The following is a 15,256-nucleotide window of genomic DNA, read 5'->3' as shown; positions in this document are numbered from 1 at the left end:
CTAAGGCAAGTGGCTTAACCTTTTTGTGCCTCAGCTCCCTCTCACGGGTAATAATAGTGACAGTGAGTTGTGGTGGGGATGACTTATGTTAACCCAAATAAGGTACTTAGCATAGCACCTGGCACATAGCAGACTCTCAGTAAATGTTTATTATTATTATCATCAACATCATCCTCATCTCCTACCTCCTATCCTTCATAACACTTTCTGTGACCATCTCTTAGGAACAAAGCAATAAAATCAGAATCTATCTCCATCAGTTACCAGCCGAGTGACCTTGGGCAACTTGCAACACTAATTTCTCATCTGTAAAATAGGGATAATAATAGCCCATAATATATTATATTATTATAATATAATAAAACATACTCAGATCTTGGCTTATGGTGAGTGTTCCTAAACACTGGCTGTTATTATTATCAGGGGTCAGAAAACTATTACCCATAAGCCAAATATGTAAATAAACATATTTTATTTTTGTTTATTTATAGAAACACTGCCTGTTTTTGTAAATAAACATTTAATGGAACACAGCCACACCCATTCATTTATAGATCATCTCTGGCTGCTTTGATGCTATAACCACAGGGCTGAGCAGTTGCAGCAGAGACTGAATGGCCCACAGAGCCTACAGTATTTACTATCTTGCCCTTTAAGAGAAAGTTTGCCTGATTTGTATCATTCATACCTTCTTCAACAGCAATAATTACAGTACATATACATTTTGCCTCCCTCAGTGGACGATGCATGTTAAGATTTGCTTTCCAGGGATCACATAGCAACCCACGGTTGGGTTCCAATGGTCCAAAACCCTCATCAAGTTATTCGCAGTAGTAACGTATGGAGAGAGGGTCCCATGGCTTTCATTGGCTACTCAAAGCCTGTGACCCGTGAGAAGGACACAATCACAGGATCATAAGCATTTGAGGAGCTGGCCCGGGTCTAAATCAACACCCTCCTTTATCTTCCCGGGTTTGCCTGTTCTCAGACAGTCCTGCTCCAGGGCACGAAGACATCGAGGCTTCATTACTAAGGTTTCTCTCTGTGCTGCTTTATTGCCTGTTCTGAAGCAGCTGGCTGCCCCCTGGTTCAGAACGCTTCGTGTTCCTTTTGTGTGACGTTGGGGTGAAAGAAAGGGGGGCCCAGGATCTCATTTGGAATTTGACAAAGGAAACCTGTTAATTATTCACCCCAGAAAGATGTCTTCCTATGTCTGACTGGATTCACTCCTTTGGAGGCAGATGGGAGAACCTGCCATTCTCATCAGTTTAACTGGATTTTGGTGATGTGGTATGGAAAACCGCACACAAAGTAATTTGTGGACCTCCCAGATCTGGAGGATCTTGGTGGCCACGCTCCTTGGCTTTGTTTCATGCCCACAGATGTAACGCATTGGTTTTGGTTTCCACTGTTTGAGGCGTGTTGGTTCCCAAAACCCTAACTGGGCTCTGATGTCCATCTAAAACACCAGGCAGGACTCAGCAACCCGCAGCCCCTGCCTTGACTGGAGGTCATCATACCTGGTGAAATCCAGGCACCCTGACACCACCGCCACCTGCATGTCCCCTCTTCAGTTCTGTCACCCTTGTTTCTTCCTGACATGCCATCAGTGAGAGCCAGAGGACAAACACCCTGCTGAGATTCAGCAAATGTCCCCAGGGTAGCCCAGGTCAAGTAAGGACAGAAGTTCCTCCCCCAGATTGCAGGCTCCATGAGGGCTGGGACCATGTCTGTCAAACTTTCTGCTAAAGCTGGAGCATCTCAAACAACCCCAGCAGAGAACCTAGGAACCGATGTTCAGATGGCAAAGTCTACAAATCCTGCAGTATGGGGAAGGAAATCCTTGATCCGGAGTCAAGCTTCAGGGTGTTACATAATTATAATAACACAAATATGACATGGCGTCTTTTTTTTCTCATTTACTGGAGTATAACAATAACTCTGAACTTGGGATCCATGGCCCCCCTAGGAAATCCATTGGTGGTCTCTGAGGTGGACATAAACACATAAAATCACATGTGTGTGGGCACAGGTTTTTCTGGGGGGGGGTGGTGGTTGTCCAACATTTTCATCAGATTTTCAAAAGAGTTCCAGAACCTGAAATGGTTGTAAATATGAGATCACAAATCTGATGCATAGCTCCGTCCCTACTGTCTCGTACTGTAGCCAGTGCATGATAGGTGCTCAAGACATGTTTGCTGAATGAATCATTCACTGAATGACCGTTTCAAACCACGGGTTGCCGAACTGTCTGATAATCAGATTTTTCCAATTTTCCAATCTGGAATTTGGGAATCACTTGAATGGATTCTTTTTCTGTCGCAGGAAGGGAGAGGTACGTTAATGATGCAAAGAAGAATGAACAGCGAGTGACATTAAAGGGTACCCACCGCCGGCCAGGAAAGCGTTCTCAGAGCTGCCATTTCCTGCTCCAAGCGCTGAAGCAGCTCCCCAAGGAACTTTACAAAGAAGATGCTTTCTCATCCCAGACAGGTGTCTGCACACAAAAGTAATGAAACTGCATCTCTTTTTTTTTTTTTTTTTTAGAGGAAGGCTTGCCTTTTTTTTTTTTTAAGTATTTGTTTATTTATTTATTTATGGCTGTGTTGGGTCTTAGTTTCTGTGCGAGGGCTTTCTCTAGTTGCGGCAAGCGGGAGCCACTCTTCATCGCGGTGCACGGGCCTCTCACTATCGTGGCCTCTCTTGTTGCGGAGCACAGGCTCCAGACGCGCAGGCTCAGTAATTGTGGCTCACGGGCCCAGCTGCTCCGTGGCACGTGGGATCTTCCCAGACCAGGGCTCGAACCCGTGTCCCCTGCATTGGCAGGCAGATTCTCAACCACTGCGCCACCAGGGAAGCCCGAAACTGCATCTCTTAAAAGACAGTCTGGGATCTAATTAGCCATCTCTTCTACCTAGACTTGCCTCTGATCAACCCCCAAATTTTTTCTCCAGACCAGCTAGAAAATACACATCTTAAAATTCAGTGAATTCGGTAAAGAAGTCTTCCTTTGTAAGTAATAGTACCAGAGGCTGCATTGACTAGGCACTCGTATGCCCTACAGGGATGGGTGGTGGACAGAGGAAGGTACACGGGACCATGAGTTTTTTGGAAAGCAATCTTGTAAGAGGCGTCAAAGCATTCACAATCTTAGGCAGAATAGTTGCCCTTCCAGGACGTTGTCCTAAGAAGAGCATCAGAATTGTGGCAAAGATTTCTTCACAGAGACACACAGCTTAACATGATTAAGAACAGCAAAGAAACTGAAAACAATGCAAGTCTTCAGCAGCAGGTGTTAGTTAAACAAATTGTAGCATACTAATATGAAACATTAAATCAAGTAAAGTCATGTCTTGAAAATACTCTTGAAACTTCATAAAAATTTAAAAATTTTTGTTCTTCAAAGGATATCATCAAGAAAGTGAAGACAACCCACAGAATAGAAGAAAATATTTGCAAGTCATATCTGGTAAGGGACTTGTATCTAGAATATTAAAAGAACTTTTATAACTCAATATAAAAAGACAAATAACCCAATAACCCAAATTAAAGATGGGCAAGTGATTTAAATAGACATGTCTCCAAAGAAGATATACAAATGGCTAAGAAGCACATGAAAAGATGTTCAATATCATTAGTCATTAGGGAAACGCAAATCAAAACCACAGTGAAATACCACTTCACACCCACTAGGATGACTGTAATAACAAGTGTTGCAGAGGATGTGGAGAAAAAGGAACCTTCACACACTGCTGATGGGAACATAAAATGATGCCACTACTTTGGGAAAATAGCCTAGCAGTTCCTCAAAAGGAGAAACAGAGTTACCATAGAACCCGGCAATTCCACTCCTAGGGATACACCCAAGAGAAATGAAAATGTATGTCCACACAAAAACTTAGACACAGATGTTCATAGCAGCACTATTCATAATAGCCGAAAAGTAGAATAAACAAAATATGGTCTCTCCATACAATGGACTATTGTTTAACCGTAAAAAGGAAATGAAGTACTGATAACTGCTACAGTGAGGGTGAACTTTGAAGGTATTATACTGAGTTAAAGACACCAGACGCAAAGAGCCACATAGTGTAGGATTCCATTGATATGAAATATCAAGAAAAGGCAAATCTAGAGACAGAAAGTAGATTAGTGGTTGTCAGGGGTTGGAGGAAAACGGAGAATGACAGCAAATGCATACAATGTTTCTTTTTGAGGTAATGAACATGTTCTAGAATTGCCTCTGGTGATAGTTGCACCAAAATAGTATGTTTTGTGAACATACTAAAAACCAGTGAAGTAAACATTTTGGGCGAATTGTATGTGAATTATATCTCAACAAAGCTATTTTATTTGTATTATTACACAATGAATATCATTTATTAAGTGTATTACATATAACTGTATATTGATAATATAAATATAAGTATAGATTAAGTTTATATATGTAATGTGTAAATATATATTAAGTAAATGATGCTTGGTGAATATTATATAAAAACACTCTCTTGAAATAGCAGACTGATACTTCTCAGACCTACCCATCAAATGGTAAAGAAGAATGAATGCACAGCTCTGAGGGTCTGGGGTAGAGCTTAAGCCACTGGAACATTTTTCTCGGAAGCTTCATATTTTAGTTACAAAATTCCAGCATATTTTGCCTTCCACTTCAAAATATGGCCATGTTAATTTTAATATAAAAAATTATTTTCTCCAAATCCATGATAAAAGCAGATATAAAGCTGTGTGTACAGGATGGGAGTACACAAGGGGGTGGGGGAAACAGAAATGCATAGGTCTGGAGAGAAAAAAGACTAGAAGGAAATATGCCAACATGTTAGCAGTGGTTATCTCCAGGTTGTGGAATTGCAATTTTTTAAAACTTCCTGACACCTTTTTTCCTTTTCCATATTCACAATGGATGTTGCATAATATTAAAGAGTAAACATTTTTTTTTAGTCCAACAGATGACACCCGGGAGGGAAGACGTCAGGCAATGTTTTTCTGGGGATGCTTGGCCTGGCCCTCCCTCTGGTGAGAGCACACTCACACCCCTGGGATCAGAGCTGGGCCAACTGGAATAACACGTGCCCTCATGGAGGCTCCCAGCATCCCTTGCATTCTGCAGGTGCTGGTGGAGAATGTGGACTTCTTTCCAGAGGAGAGATGAGACCAGAAACTTTGCAAAGTTCTGGGAATAAAGACAAGCAAGATCATCGTTATGTGACAAGAGCTGGAGGAGGTAAATAAGGACTGGACCAGATGTCAGGGACAGAGCTTTGAACTGGGTGGTCACCAGGAGACAGATGTGAGTTCGAGCTCCTGCTCTGCTTCCAACAGGCTGGATGACCTTAGTCAAGCAAGTCACCATCTCTCTCCAGGCCTCAGTTTCCCCCTCTTTAAAATGAGGCCACTGGGTCCTAGTTCTGATGGTTTGTGATTCTCTGGTCTCACATCTGCCATCTTTCTTTCTACCATCCATGTAACAAACAACTGGAAGCTCTTCCTATTGACAGCCCAGTACAGCCCCTGCCCCAGGAATCTCAAGGGCCATTCTGCCCCCAAAGGCAATCTCTAAATTGAGTGACACTTTGCAATCCACCTAATTGAAGAAGTCTTTCCAAAGAAGGCAGTGTGAGCAAATGGCATCCCCACCCTCTGCACCCCTGAACCTGGTCAAGCGTGAAGATATTTCTTGAGCATCAACCAGCACTGGTTCTGTGCCAGTGAGTAAGACAGACACTGTCCTGTTTTCTCGGAGCATATAGGATCAACCATAACTACCAATTACAGACCCTCTCTCCTGCTCCAGAGTGGGATTCACGTACAATACTTTTTTTATACGTTTTCACATCAACACTTGGAGGCTGATACCATTATTCACATTGTACAGCTAAGAAAATTGAGGCCAGAGAAGTGAAGTGCTTTGCCCAAGGTCACAGATCAAACAAATGGTAAAACCAAGGTTCCAACCCTGGTCAGTTATACTTCCAAGGTACCTGTGATTTATCAGTGCTTCTTTTTTCTTTCTTTTTTTTTTTTTTTTAATTGAAGTATAGTTGATTTACAATGTTGTGTTAATTTCTGATGTACAGCAAGTGATTCAGTTATACATATATATATTCTTTTTCATATTCTTTTCCATTATGGTTTGTCATAGGATATTGAATGTAGTTCCCTATGCTATACAGTAGGACTTTGTTGTTTATCCATCCTATATATAATAGTTTGCATCTGCTAATCCCAAACTCCCAATCCATCCCTCCTCCAACCCATCTCCAGATTTAGCAACCACAAGTCTGTTCCCTATATCTGTCAGTGGTTCTTAGCTTTACTGTTTAGGCAGAACAAAAGACCCTAAGACCCACCTGATCTCAACCTTGGTAATGTCGTAAGAAAGACCTGGAGAAAAACAAAAATCAGTTACAATAAACTTGATGCTGAAGCATCAGACTTGCTACTGACTTTATAAGAGCAAGCTATGAGTTCTTACAAATGAATTTACATGATAAAAAAATACCCTATAATATGAAAAAGACACAAAATACATATGGAATCACAACATGAGGAAATTATTCTTTCCAATTCTCTTTCAACCCTTCTAATTACACCGAGGAAAAAGTCTCCATTTGGTGCTAACAGGTCTTCAACATCTTCTCCAACACTTGCCAATTTCCCTCTATAACAAACAAAGAGCAGGCTTCAGGCTCAGAGCCCACAGGCAACAGTATCCAGCTAACATTTAATAACATTGTTTTATTGTTTATGGGGGGGCGTCGATATTTTATGGTTACCTCCTATTCGAGGAAAGTGATAACTGGTTTTCTATTTACTGTGGTCATATAAATTTTCCTTTTGAGCTACATTTACTGATTTTTTAATGAGTAACTTTACTTACATTTTTTAATGAGTAGATTTAAAGAAAAATATTAAATTCATGACACCATAGAGATGGTATACAAGCAGGGCAAAAATAAAAAAGGTGGCATTGGAACAATTGAGGCTTGAGAACCACTGCCCCATGAAATTAAAAATAACCCAACCATGTAATTTTATTGTCCTGAAAGTATATTGCAAGTTACCTAAATAGCACAAATTCACAGTAGCCATCCTGATTAAAGCAGATTTTTGAAGGCTTACGTATGCAGTTTCTGTAGCAACAGAGATATAACTGAGTCATATTCAAACCACTAGACCTATGTGCCTGAAAGTCTAATTATTGGAAAATTATAGACCTAAGAAACACAGCTATGCCTCACCGCACACCGCAGGTTTGACCGAATACCTCATTGTAATTGGATAAACCCCATCTACATAGAAGCCATGTGGAAAGGAAGAACACTTCCCCCCAACTGTGGCACCCTCAACCACCTGTGTATGTGGAATTACATTTATTCATTCACTCACTCATTCAGTCGTTCAACCATCCATTGCAATGTTTACCTAGCCCCTGTGATATGCACTGGAAATACAAGGAAGGACTGCAGCAAGCCTCCAGTCCAGAAGGGGGCGCCAGACATGAAGCCCAACTTCACATGCCTGAGCGCCTAACTGCCAAGTGGGCTCTGAAAAGAGCATCATCCTTTGAAAACAAGTAACAAGGGAACTTGCCTACCCTATGGGTAGTCAGGGAAGGCTTCCTGGAGGTAGTGACCATCAAGTTGCAACCTAAAGAAGGAATAGGAATTAACTATGGGAGGTGGGAGAAGAGAGGGATAAAAGGGCAGGTGTGTCCATGTACGTGGATGAGCTTTCAGGTCCCACGTGCCCCTCCCAAAGTGAGCATCTCACCCTGGTGCCATCACCCAAGTGTGATCCTTGGGTTCAAAGATACGTATTTCATGTCTTGAGCCTAAATGCAAGCCAGCAAGTGTATCTGTTCTTCAGTGGGGAAACGTCTATCCAATCCCAACACTGAGGAAAAACTGTGAGATGGTGAGTGGGTCTCCAACACCAGGCTCCCTGTGGGATTTGAAAGAGTGATTCTGACCACTCAGAACTTTTATCATAGGCAACAACATGGTGGATCTCAGCCAGGGCTACACTTGGAACTCTGGGAAGTTTTCAAGTCTGCAAGCCCAGGCCACGCTCAGGCACAACCAAGCCACGCCCAGGCTATTAAGTTAGACTCCCTGAGTGTGGGGTCTGGTGACCAGTAAAGTGCAAAGCTCCCCAGAGGAGTCCAACTTGTGGCCCAGGCTCAGAACCACATAGGGAACCTAGCCTTATGGAGGATTCAAATCTAGAAGAACTTACTGAGCACCTACTACGCACCAGGCGCTGGGCAGGGGGCAGGGTGGAGGGTGGTGGGTGGTGAGAATCAAATCCCCCGTCATTTAAGAATCACTACGGGGACTTCCCTGGTGGCGCAGTGGTTAATAATCCGCCTGCCAATGCAGGGGACACGGGTTCGAGCCCTGGTCCGGGAAGATCCCACATGCTGCGGAGCAACTAAGCCTGTGCACCACAACTACTGAGCCCGCGAGCCACAACTGCTGAAGCCCGCGTGCCTAGAGCCCGTGCTCTGAAACAAAAGAAGCCACCGCAATGAGAAGCCTGCACACCGCAACGAAGAGTAGCCCCCACTCGCCGCAACTAGGGAAAGCCTGTGTGCAGCAATGAAGACCCAACGCAGCCAAAAGTAAATAAATAAATTTATTTAAAAAAAAACACACCAGCCTTGGAGGCTCTCCTGCTGTGAGCCCTCGTTTCTAATTAATCACCCGTCCTTGGCAAATCAATTGTGCCTGTTTCACAAGCAGTACTCCAAGGGTGAGAGGTGGGGTGGGAGCTGGAGCAAGAGGTCATTGGAGCTGACTCCCAGGGTAGTGAATTCGTGGGGAGGGGACAGTGGGGTTAGCCCTGACTCATTCAGCAGGGCCAGAACGGAATGGATCAGGGGACAGGAATGCTTGCAGAGGCCAGGCTGCTCATAGGACCCAGTGGACGGGAGGGGTGGGGGGATGGGGGGTTAGTAGAGACCGCCCTGGGGACTAGGGCCAATTGGACACTGTTCCACCCAGTAGGTTGGCAGCTACTCAGTTCCACTGCCAAGCAGAAATGTAGACCCATTTCTGCATTTCTGGAAGATGTGCTAGGGCTTCCTTTTTGTTTTTGAAAATATGTTTTCTTTAAAGATGAACTCTCCTGGCTTATAGAAGTTGGCTCAAATTGTTTTGAAACATCCTGCCATCCATCCAAATATGTCTTGGAGTCACATACGGAGTGCACACTGCCAACGTGTAGCCTCTGAGAGAGTGGACTGTAGGAATTACGTGGGAAATTAAATGGCCTGTGGGTGTGGACGTCCTCATGGGGCTCAGAGCAGGAGAACGTGGGTGGACAACTTCCAGAACACAAGGGAAGTACCCCTGAAGGCCTCCGGAAATCACTGGGAGAGACACTGAGGGGAAAGTGAGGTCCTGAATGCCCTTGTACTTTGGGAGTTATGGTCCCTGCAACCCCGTTTGCATTGCTCCACGTACGTCTTAGCAGCAGTACTTATTGAGCACATACTATGTGCTGACACCATGCCAAGTGCTTTATGTGTATTTACTCATTTAATCCTCACAACCTCCCTGTGAGGTGGGTATGACTATTAGCCCCACTTTACAGATAAGGAAACTGAGGTTCCGTTAAGTGACTTACCCAAGTCACACAGCTAGTAAGTGGTAGAGCCGGGATTCAGACCCGGGCAGTCTGGTTCTAGAATCCATTCTCTTAACTATAGGCAGCCCTGCCTATCCTAAGTCCCAAAGAGCCTTGGGCAGAGCGCAGCACACAGTAGGTGCTCAGAAAATGTCTGTTTCATTGAACAGAGTCCCTGGGAATTAGACCTACTAGAATCCAATGCTATTATTTTGACCGATTTTGTGTTCCTATTTCAAGAACTGGTTTGTGGTTTCTGCTGGGGCGGGGTCCTTGCCCAGGTGATGGTGTGAAATCACCCAGGCACGGTCTGTAAAGACAAGGAATACCCGTCCTCCCCTCCAACTGTCCACCCCTGACTCTGCAGCCTCTTGCTTCTAGTCTGTCTCCAGCCTGGTCACCCTACTCCAGCTCTCAGGCTCTGCCTCCCTCCTGGGCTACGACTTCAACTTCCAGATCCATTTCAGGCGTATCCCTAGAAGTCTGTCTTAGCACTGGAGCCTTCCGAGTCACTTTTCTGGCAGTGGCATTTATCTAAAAGAGGAGGAGGGGGTCATCGGCACAAGGCTAAGCATTGTGGGGGCTGTTGAAGCCTTTTAAAATTTCCCTTTGGGACATTTAAAGCCCTCAGATGGAACTTTTCACTGTCTGGAAGGCGGAGAGTCCACCCGTGGGAATTCCAGTTCCCCACCTGCTGCTCATTACCGTACGGGAAACGCACAAAATAGGACAAGCTGCGCAGCAATGCAGCTGCTGTTGCAGAAACTGGCCACTGAGCCCAAATGCAGGCTTTCCTTTTTAATTGAAGTGTAGTTGATTTACAATGTTGTGTTAATTACTGCTGTACAGCAAAGTGATTCAGTTATACATATGTGTGTGTATATATATATATATTCTTTTCCATTATGATTTACCATAGGATATGGAATATAGTTCCCTGTGCTATACAGTAGGACCTTGGAGTTTACCCATCCTATATATAAAAGCTTAACATCTGCTAATCCCAACCTCCCACTCCAGCCCTCCCCCAACTCCCACCCCCTTGGTAACCACCAGTCTGTTCTCTGTGTCTGTGATTCTGTTTCATAGATAGGTTCATTTGTCATATCTTTTATTTTATTTCATTTTTTTGACTGCACTGTGCAGCTTGCAGGATCTTAGTTCCCCAGCCAGGGATCGAAGCCAGGCCCCCAGCAGTGAAAGCACCAAGTCCTAATCACTGGACCACCAGGAAATTCCCTGTGTCGTATTTTAGATTCCACATATAAGTGATATCATTTGGTATTTGTCTTTCTCTTTCTGACTTACTTCACTTAGTATGATGATCTCTAGTTGCATCCTTGTTGCTGCAAATGTCATTCTTTCTTTTTTATGGCTGAGTGGTATTCCATTGTATATATGTACCACATCTTCTTTATCCATTCATCTATTGATGGACACGTTGTTTCCATGTCTTGGCTATTGTGAATAGTGCTGCTATGTACATAGGGGTGCACGTATCTTTTTGAATTAGAGTTTTGTCTGGATATATGCCAAGGAATGAGATTGCTGGATCATATGGTAATTCTATTTTTAGTTTTCTGAGGCTAAAGTTTTTCCACAGTGGCTGCACCAACTTACATTCCCACCAACAGCGTAGGTGGGTTCCCTTTTTGCCACACCCTCTCCAGCACCAAATGCAGGCTTTTAAAATGTATTTATTGTATTTATTTTTTTTGGCCGTGTTGGGTTTTTGTTGCTGTGTGCAGGCTTTCTGTAGTTGCAGTGAGGGGGGCTACTCTTCGTTGCGGTGCGCGGGCTTCTCATTGCGGTGGCTTCTCTTGTTGTGGAGCACGGGCTCTAGGCGCATGGGCTTCAGTAGTCGTGGCATGAGGGCTCAGTAGTTGTGGCTTGTGGGCTCTAGAGCGCAGGCTCAGTAGTTGTGGCGCACGGGCTTAGTTGCTCTGTGGCATGTGGGATCTTCCCGGGCCAGGGCTCGAACCCGTGTCCCCTGCATTGGCAGGCGGATTCTTAACCACTGCGCCACCAGGGAAGTCCCTTTTTTTTTTTAATTTATTTATTTTATATGCAGGCTTTTTTTTTTTTAATTTATTTATTTTTGGCTGTGTTGGGTCTTCGCTTCTGTGCGAGGGCTTTCTCTAGTTGCGGCAAGCGGGAGCCACTCTTCATCGCGGTGCGCGGGCCTCTCACTATCGCGGCCTCTCTTGTTGCAGAGCACAGGCTCCAGATGCGCAGGCTCAGTAGTTGTGGCTCACGGGCCTAGTTGCTCCACGGCATGTGGGATCTTCCCAGACCAGGGCTCGAACCCGTGTGCCCTGCATTGGCAGGCAGATTCTCAACCGCTGCGCCACCAGGGAAGCCCTATATGCAGGCTTTTAAATCACATAGTTCTAGTTCCAGATCTGCTGATAAACGTTCATTCATTTATTCATTCACTCATTCATTCATTCAACAAATATTTATGGCACCTGTTATATTCTAAGCACTGAGACGGTTGCTAAGGAAGCTGTGCAAAACCGACGGGTCTTGGAGAAATTTACAGTCAGGAGGTCAGATGTCTTCTCTGAACATCAGCTTCTTTTTCTGTAAGGTCGGGGTGCTGATGAAGATGTAAGTTCCCCTCAAAAGTCCTTTTCCTCCACGGTGCAGCTAATCCCTACCTCTAGGAGAAGGGTATCCTGGTGCCACAAAAGGAGCACTGGAAAAAGAGTCAGGATGCAGCCTTCTGGTTCAATGCTCCTGCTTAGGTCACGTCCCCAGCCTGGCCCTCAGTTACTTCATCAGTAAAATGAGAGGGCTGGACTGTGTGATTTTTAAGAGCTTGTCTTTCTCTAACCATCTGTGATTCTCCGATTCAAATATTCGTGATTCTAGCATGAGACTAGCCTGTGACTCCAGGAATGGACTTTCTCTTGTTCTGGGAGCAAATCTCCTCCTTACGGGATGCCTTTCATCATGACGGCGGCAGAAAGGGACTCATGAAGTGAGCATGAAGGGCCGTGGGGCCCCTCCTAGGAGCTGCTCTCCCAGGATCCCCAGAATCACTAAATTTACCTTCCCCATCATGCTCTCATTCTCTGAAAATTTAATGGCACAACCGTAAGCTGCCTGCAGACCATAGCTGACCCATCACCAATAAATCAGAAACTCCCGGTGATGCTTTTGAGTAAATGATAGGGCCTCTGTTCAGTGGGCAGGCGAGCTGGGGCTGTTTAACGTACCTTGGGAGAGAGCTCAACCCGCACTCTGCTGGGGTGGGAGGCTAAGAAGTCAGGGAGTGTGGTGAGCAGATCAAGAGGCCCCTGGAGTCACCCCTGGGTGTTTGGACAGAACCAGACCCAAGCTCTCTCAGTCACGGCTGGCTCTACCTTGCCTGAAAGAAAAACATCCCCCAGAGAGAGGGAAAAAATGTCCCAGGGTGTATGGTCAGGCCACTCAAGGTGGCTGTTCTCTTGCTCTCTGTACGTCCCCTGCTGGACCAGCCCCTGCTTCACCTGCACCTGCTCACGTGACCGTACCTGCCCCCCCCCCCCCCCCGCCCCCAGCTAGTGATTGTCCTAATCCTTAGCCCAGAGCGGCTCCACCTGCTAGTTTATTAAAGGGAAACACCTGCCCTCCTGATGGTCATTAACCTGAGGGCCGTGAAGGGCGTGCCCAAGCTGCTGGTTTCCCTGGTAACTGATGAGCCCATGTGATGGCGGTTCCCCCTATAAATGGCAGCCTCCCTCCCCCACCCCCCGCCCCGTGGTGAAAAGAGTGCCGCCATGTTCTGCTCGCTGTCTGCTGCACACGGTGGGGTGTCGCTCCAGGACCTTGCTTCAGACGTGTAAGACCCCCGCCCAGCAAACCACTGACGTCTCTGTCACTGTCTCCAGGCTCTTTCTTCGGTTTCGAGACTGGGCCAAGGCTCGCGGGCCCACGGGGTGCAGCCCAACATGGGATTATGGAAAGAGACGTCAATTTAGAAACCTCAATTACAATCCCAGCTCCTCTCAGAATCCCCTGCTTGGCCAGTTTGTTCATCTAGAAACTGGGGGTCCCAGTAAACAAAGACGTGTGCTACTGTTGACCTTGCACGTCTCAGTGGTAACCACTGACCGGCCCCATTTTACACAGAAGAGGAAGTAGAGGCTCAGAAACATGAAGTCTCACAGCAAATTGGGATTCAGGCAAATGCCCGAGCCCCCGACGCCATGCATTCTCTCCCACCATGGGAGCCCTGGGAACTCTTTGGCTGCTTTTTCACTTTTGGGGGCTGAAGCCCCTGGGAAGTCCCAGCTGCACAGCCCACCCTGGGGCCTCTGGGGGCCGGTTGCCGTGGGCTGCTGTGATGCACACCGTCTTCCTACACGCCCCGGCTCTGCGTCCCTCCCACTGTGGCGACTCCGAGAGCCAGGCAGATGGGCAGCCGTGGATCCAGATCCTTTGGAGTCAGTTCCTAGTGGGTGGTGCGTCCAAGGACATCCCACGCCGTGCCACGGGCTGTTTGGAAATTGCAGCGGACCCTGGATCATGGGAAGCAGCTCTGCTTGGAAACAGGTGAGGAAATGCAGTTAGCCGTCGTTTATACTCAGCCCTTCACTGATATGTGGTCTCTGAATGCTTCTAAGTACATTGGGTTCCCAACGGCTCTGTCCCGGCACTCGGCAGTCCCGCTTCCTAGCGAGACCCATGCGGCCGCCTCTGTGCTTTCGCTGCATTCTTCTCGCTGGAAACTCCAGGTCTGGAGCCCAGGGTCTCCTTCGCGCCTCCCCCTACAACCACAGGGAAACGCTCGTTTCCCCCTTAGAGTTGAAAAGGTGACCGACTCAACGCAATGGTTTTTAAGACATCTAAGACTTTCTTCAAATAAAGTCTTACTCAAAATCCCAACACACAAAATGGATAAAAGGAGAAAAAAGAGATGATAATCCAGGTCCCCGCCTACGTGGCTGCCTCTTGCCTCCCAAGGGAGTCCCAGGGCCCTTCCACAGAACCCCGGGCCCCAAGGAACCCAGGTGGCAAAGTTCTAGCCAGGCTCAGGGCTAATGCCTGGCCCAGGGTTACCCAGGGAGGTTAGTGCACAGGTGAGGCCCCTTAACCAGCAGGGCTGCTGAAAGCCCAGACGGGAGGCAGACAGCCCTTGCCCTGGGCCAGAGTCTTGTGTGTATTTGCCTGAAACTAGTAAATTTTGGTTGACTTGTTGGTTAGTAGTTATTTGGTTGTTTGGTTTGTGGGATTGGATGATTTATTAGTTGCTCATTGAATGGTTGAGTAGTTGGTTGGCTAGTTGGCTCGTTCACTGATCAGTTGGCTAGTTTGTTGATTACTTGATTGGTGAGTCAGTCGGTTGATGGTTGGTTGGTTCCATTATTTGGGTTGAGTGGTTAGTTAGCTAGTTAGATGGCCAGTTCATTGATAAGATGATTGATTAGATGGTTGGTTGGTTCACTGATGGGTTGAACAAATGAGGGTTTCACGTGGTAGTGCTTTGGAGAAGGCTCTGAGACTGTGAAGTGGACATTTGAGGGAAGAGGCACCAAGCAGATGGCCTGTGACATGGAGGGGGAAGTGATATGTACTCGGAGTGAAGGCTGGAAAAGTAGCAAAGAGACATCAACAGATGCCT

Source organism: Balaenoptera musculus, chromosome 14 (assembly GCF_009873245.2).
Source record: "Balaenoptera musculus isolate JJ_BM4_2016_0621 chromosome 14, mBalMus1.pri.v3, whole genome shotgun sequence".
NCBI lineage: Eukaryota > Metazoa > Chordata > Mammalia > Artiodactyla > Balaenopteridae > Balaenoptera > Balaenoptera musculus.
The sequence above is the reverse complement of the archived record's forward strand: the minus strand, read 5'-3'. Positions refer to the sequence as shown.